The sequence below is a fragment of the Eleginops maclovinus genome, chromosome 18 (genome assembly GCF_036324505.1).
Source record: "Eleginops maclovinus isolate JMC-PN-2008 ecotype Puerto Natales chromosome 18, JC_Emac_rtc_rv5, whole genome shotgun sequence".
In the NCBI taxonomy this organism is placed as follows: domain Eukaryota; kingdom Metazoa; phylum Chordata; class Actinopteri; order Perciformes; family Eleginopidae; genus Eleginops; species Eleginops maclovinus.
In genome coordinates, this window is record NC_086366.1 from 5,573,375 (window position 1) to 5,580,249 (window position 6,875).

The following is a 6,875-nucleotide window of genomic DNA, read 5'->3' on the forward strand; positions in this document are numbered from 1 at the left end:
CATTTTGGCTGAATGTCACAATCCCCCCTGAGTTGATTGGAGATTTATTCAGATCACCTGTTGCACAGAGTGTGTGGACCCGCTGCTAATTAAGAAGTGAGAGCAGCTTTGGGCAATTCTCCTCTCGACCGATCAGAGTGTGACAACACCTTTTCTAGAGGGCTTAAAAGAGGCAGAGAACTACTGATCTGATTCCTCCTCCACTATAAGCTTCCTTTGAACAGATATTGTCAGATAGAAACTCTAGCCTTTAGCTCCCTGGAGACTTTTTCCTGTTTGAGCTTCTGTGGGTGGAATCAATTCAGGCATTTTGGCCGTACCTAAAAAATTGGTACAATTCCAACAGACTTTGTTCTGTTGGCACCAAAATGTCATGATGTTGGTCCCGCCATGAAGACTGTAACCCTTCCCCTTTCATAAGGTTTCAAGGTTTCAAGGTTTCAAGGTTTTTATTTGTCATATGCACAGCAGATACAGCGTATATGTTGGCAATGAAAATCTTATGTCGCGTGCTCCTCCAACAACTCAACATACATGGTGCAAAAGTCGTGAACTGTTTGTCATACACCCTTTGGGGAGGTATCGTAGCACCCGCCACTCCCCCTACTCTTTAGCTTTTACCCCTTTGATGAGCTCGGATGAGCTTGGGGTTGCTGGTTCTGAGGCTTCCTCAATCTTGTTCCCCAACAGTTTTAAATAATGAATCCATATTTTTTATTAATATTACAGCCGATCATATTATTATATGTACATTTAATTCACCAACCCCTTATCCAACAAATGTATTAGTGTACGTTTCAGTATTCTATAAGTGAGCTGGGGCTGTTTGTGAGTGAATGAGTATAGCGGGTCACTGTGTCTAGAGTAACAGAGGAAGGTGTAAAGTTACAGACAAAGTAAGGTCGAACGAGATGGGTGTATAGGGAGTTCAAAAGGTCATGTCGGGATAAGAGTTCCTGCATCCCACTGAAGTAAAAAGTCTCTAAATGTGCTCCATTTGGAGGTGAGAGCCGCTTGAACAAAAACGTTTAAATGTTTTAGGACAACCAAAGCGTAGATTCACTTGCTCAATTAATTTAATTAAAATCCCACTTGGATTTGGTATTTGATCGTCTACAGTGTGATGTGATACCTGAAATACTGGCAGAAAGATCTGTTCTGGTGTGTTTGATGTGAGAGATAAGGGGTGAAATATATGCAAAGAGGGAGGAGGCTTCTATCATCAGACGATAAAACATTATTAGTCCTTGTCAAGCATCAGCAAATCTGAAAGAGTTTGAGTCAAACCTTCAACTTGTTAACACGTATTGGTTAATGGTCTAAGAAATGACCCATTGATTTAAGCTTCATACTAACTGCAAGCTGAGGGAATCCAGTTTAAGACCGCCCTAATGGAAGCTGCGCTAGATTAAGCTTTAGTGTGTGTCCTCTAGTCCCAATCACTGGTGTCTTTGGCATTACACTGAACGGTACAGAGGTCTTTGTTTATGCATGCTCACTGCTGAGTTGTGCATCATATTTTATAGCCTTATGATTATATTTGAACTAGCATTCATTAAGTTTAATGAGTTCACATTCTGCTCATTTTTTAGGTTTAAATTTGTATTTTGTGCCTCTACTGTGACATGTGTCCGTGCTTTAATGTTCAGAAAGCGCTTTATTTTTCTCAGACTGCCTGCACCTATTTTCACACTCTGTCTGAAACCAGAGCCAAGTCTGCTCTGATTGGTGAGCTGGCCATCTGTTGTGATTGGTCAACCGCTTGGACAGCCTTTCACGTACAATGTGCTGGAGTGCTAGCCAATGGAAGTGCAAGTGTTACATAGTGATGTCACTATGTTCCAGAACCACACAGCTGCACCTGTGATCACATTTTCTTGTCATGTATCATCATTTCTCTAATTTAGAAAGGGCACAGCTGATATTGGTCTGTATGTTCCTGGGTACGTTTTGCTTCCTTATTTATAAATTATTATCATTTGAAGCAGACCGTTGCCTCTTATTTGCCCTGTGAGTGACCACAAAGCTCACCCTGCGCTCTTCTTGTTCTTTCTCAGCTTCCCTCGAGTCGTTTCCGCTTCGTGTCTTGGCATCGCCTGGAGCAGTGTGATGTAACGGGCGACCAGCTGACCTGCCCCAGGGTCAGAGAAGGTCTGTATCACTCTGACAAAACCCCTACCTTTGCACTTTGACAGTCGAGAAAAATCACAAGCAGTGTGTTTCTTTTTGCTGCAGTAACTTTGGATTAAAAGAAACAGGAGGATAAATTAACAGAAGAACTTTCTGTGAAACAATGTGGACTCTTTTGTCTGAGAGAACCTTAGAAAATTATATTTGCTTTGTGCAGGAGAATAAGAATAAGAGTATTTCAGCCTTTCATTGGAAGGCACCGACATTTAAACTGCATTCAGAATAATCACGTTAACATTGTTGAAATTACTTATCTATTTTACTACTATGTCATCATGAAAGGGCCATCAGATGAGGAGCTGTTCCAGAGAGAGGGGGATGACCTCTGTCTGGAGAGAGGTAGGAGAAGGAGAAGGGGGGAGGAAGGACAACGATGGGAGGATAGACTGCAAGAGAACTGGGAAAACTGTCTGGTAAGTCAGGAGGCTGTGTTTGTGTGTACGTGTGTGTATAATAAGGGTACAAATATGCAATACAGGAGAAAAGCAAACAATAGAGGGAGAGAGGAAATGGACCGTAACGACATCGAAACGCAGCAAGGTTGAATACAAGGGCATGTCATAAACACAGTCAGAGAAAGATGACTTGTTTTTTTTAAACTGGTTATCAATCAAACAACAGAAAACTTTGACATTATAGCATTCTAGTAACCCATTGGCTATCAGTCGTAATACTCCTCTAGGTGCAGGTAGCACTGCTTCTTTGTTCTGGTGTCACCAACACATCTCCAGGCCTAGACTTCCTTCTTATTTCGCTAGACAGTAGTTTAATACCAGATTAGCAACTTGAGATCCAATATTGGAGATGGAGTTGAGAGAGAACGTCTACGTCCGGATTGTTTTACGAGAACACTGTTTACTAGATAATCAGAAACAGATACCACGAAGCATCTGGTACCAAATATCGTCTGATTGCAGAATCTGTTGAAAGAGATAACAATCAGGAAAATAGAATGAGTGGAAATATGGTGGTATACACTATTGGGGTGAAATGGTAGTATTATAATTTAAATGGTGAGAGCAATGAATCAATGTTGTGCGATTGCTAGAGTTGTGACAGAGGCAGACAGATGAAAACCTTCACAATTTCTGCCCTCAGGAGTTAAATCTGTCCTACCAGGACTTGGGTGACCCGTTCCAGAAAGACAACTTCCTCCGGATCCTCCGCCGGTTGATCCGTGTGGAGAAACTACAACTGGTTGACAACTCCCTCATCAACCTGAGTTCTGTACGTCTGCCAAGGTAGAAAACCACATTACCCAGAGTGCACCAGTTAACTGCTGTAGTGTGATGGGAGAGCTGTTCTTTTTCTGGAAGATTTATGTTGTCCCAGCATTCTTCTATGATCTTTCCAACGTGACATAATTGTGCGTTTCCTATTTCCTGTTGTTGAAGGAATTGGTTTTATTGATTTCATCCATCCCTTCATCTGTCGTTTCCGATATTAAGTCTACCAATGTACTTTCCTGTTTGTTCATAAAGCATTGCCTTAACCTTGATGGCATTGTGCCTCGTCCTTGCAGGTGCAGAATGCTAAACCTGCACCGTAACCACCTGGTGTGTCTGCGTCAGCTGCCAAAGCTCCCCGCGGTGGAGCACCTTTGTCTGTCTGAGAACGCCATCGGCTCCCTGGGGGGGCTGGGGGCTCTGGGGATCAGCCCGCTGCGCTCCCTCAACCTGAGCCGCAACCCTGTGACCTTCACTCAGGACTACCGTGCGCGGTGAGCAGACAAAGACAAAGTAAAGGAGAGGGTGCATCAAAACAAGGAGGCAGAGACTGTAAAATAAGAGATGGTGTAAAAGGTTGTGGAAGAGAAGGCTTTGTCTTCAAAGAGCCTCACATCGATGCTATCAGTATAAAAAGCAATACAAAGTGATGTCGTGAGAGGGAAACATTGGGAGAAGTTTCCTGGAAATGAAGTCCTGCTTTCTGGCATTATATTAGAGGAAGATTGTCATTTAAAGAGGTCATATTGTACTCATCTTAGGGTTCATAATAGTGTTTTGTGACATGTCTCTTTTCTTTAATGTTCAAAAAGCTCTTTATGTTTCTCATACTGCCTGTGCTGCAGCACCTCTTTTCACCCTCTGTCTAAAACCAGAGCCCAGTCTGCTCTGATTGGTTAGCTGGCCGGCTCTGTTGTGATTGGTCAACCGCTTACAGATGTCCCGCCCCTTAGCCTGTCACGTACAATGTGTTGGAACTCTAGCCAATAGAGTGTTACTTAGTGATGTCATAATGTTCCGGATCATCATTCTGCTTTTGTCTCTTTGCAGTGTTTTCCTCTGTTTGCCAAAGCTTGAGATCCTCGATGGGATCCCAAAGCTGCCAGAAGACTCTCTACCCACCAGACTACAGTTCCCAGAAACCACCAGGATGTGCAACATTTTATGACCCTTGCAGTAATGACCAGGCGTCAGCAAAGAACTCTTCAGCACACACATTGTGTCTCTACAGTTGCCGAAAAACACTGACTAGATTTAAGGCCATGCAAAATCCTTTTATATGCAGTACGATTATACATAGCATTATTGATCTTTGTTAATGATATTTTTTTACATCCATTCCACATATTTTCATAATAAAAGCAACATTTCCTGAAGTCTTGCAGCTGTTTCGCTCTGTCTTTAACTGAATGTGGTGCAGAACAAAGATTGAACGGTTATGACGAACTTTGGCTTTGATGGAGGGGAAGTGGAGGAAGGATGATCAGATTGCTGCATGACTCATCTCCACTCACTCGACATCTCTCAGGACTCTGCTGAGCCAACACATTCACACTATCTGCTGCAGACTGCACCAAACACACCAAGCAGAGCTTTCTTCATTTTCTCTAAGATTGTCTTACACGGCAGAAACACAATCCAACTAATATGTGCATTATGGTATGGATTCTTAGATACTTTCCGTTTTATCAACAACATAGTGACTTGGTAATCCCTTCATTGCAAAATACAAAATACAGAGGTGTGCGTGTTATTCTTTCCCTCCTCCTCTCGACGGAACAAGACAACAATCATAGCAAAACTAATAGAAGAACTGCATTTAAAATTATACAAATTAAGTAAGAAATAATCATATATATAAATAATAATTAATAATTATAATGAAAATATATTTATAAATTAATAAATAACTAAAACTCCCATGAAACATTTCAATAAAATACAAATAATATTCATATGAATTAAATTACAAAAGAAATCACATACAATAATAATAATTTCCTCAAATATAAATATATATATATACAACAAAATAAAACAATAAAAAAATTCTCCATGTATTTTAAATGGTATCTTCAGTTTAATACCGGAAAAATCTGAAAAGAACAACAGGTCATCGCGTTTAAAGCCTTATCAAACATTTAGTGTCCAGAATCCCCCGAGGACAATGGCCTCTGAGTGACTGGGTAATGACCCAGCTGGTCACGCATACAAAACACAGCGATTAATCCTCGGCCGCTTGCAAAGCACTGACACTGGCAGGACTTACTGTAGATCCCAATCAAAGTGTGGTCCTGAAAAGTGCTTTGGATAAAAGAACAAATCCATACTTTCATACATAGCTGTTGTCGCTGTGCTTTATTTTCTTTGCAGCGGTCTAAAAACTGGGGCACTGGGTTTCTTTTCCCTCACAGTAAAGCAGAGAAATTTAAGCAGCCGGTATCTCTCTAACAAGCACACAGCCGGGCACAAACTGACAGTTTCACGCCTCATTGGGACTCATTTAAGAGTGGAAGATTGTTTGTGCAATGCGTGTGCGTGTGTGTGTGTGTGTGTGTGTGTGTGTGTGTGTGTGTGTGTGTGTGTGTGTGTGTGTGTGTGTGTGTGTGTGTGTGTCTGGAGATAGAGGAATGTCTGCAGCTGATGAATGGGAGATCATTTCTGCTGCGGGAGACAGTATAATGAGCTCACTGCACACAGGATCCCAGCCCAAAAGACAAGCTGTTGATTTTTTTATAAATGATGGATTCACAATGTTATCGATTATCTTTAGGGAACATTTTGACAAGTAACGGAACAAATACTCTAATCTTTCCCCTTAAAGAAGAACTAATATGCTTTTTTTTGTTTTCTCATTCCTGTTCTGTGTTATATAGGTTTTTGTGCATGTAAATGGTCTGCAAATGTTAAAATCCCACAGTTCCAGAACATAGTGACATCGCTTCTCTTGGCTAGCACTCCATCACATTGTACGTGATAGGCTAAAAAGATGAAAACACTGCAAAGAGACAAAAGCAGAATGATGATCCGGAACATTATGACATCACTAAGTAACACTCTATTGATTAGAGTTCCAACACACTGTACGTGATAGGCTAAGGGGCGGGACATCTAAGCGGTTGACCAATCACAACAGAGCCGGCCAGCTAACCAATCAGAGCAGACTAGGCTCTGGTTTCAGACAGAGGGTGAAAAGAGGTGCTGCAGCACAGGCAGTATGAGAAAAATAAAGAGCTTTTTGAACATTAAAGCATGGAGACATGTCCCAGAGAGACATAAAATACAAATTGAAGTAAAAGTACCTTACATTTTTACTTCGGTGCAGTACTTGTGCAAATTTACTTGCCATCACTGTCTCCTCCACTATGGCAGATAAGTGAGAGAGAGTTGATATTCCCAACAATTATAGTAAAAAAAAGAGACGCACTTCCTTTCATAGCTCAGAGCTTTCCAGTAAAC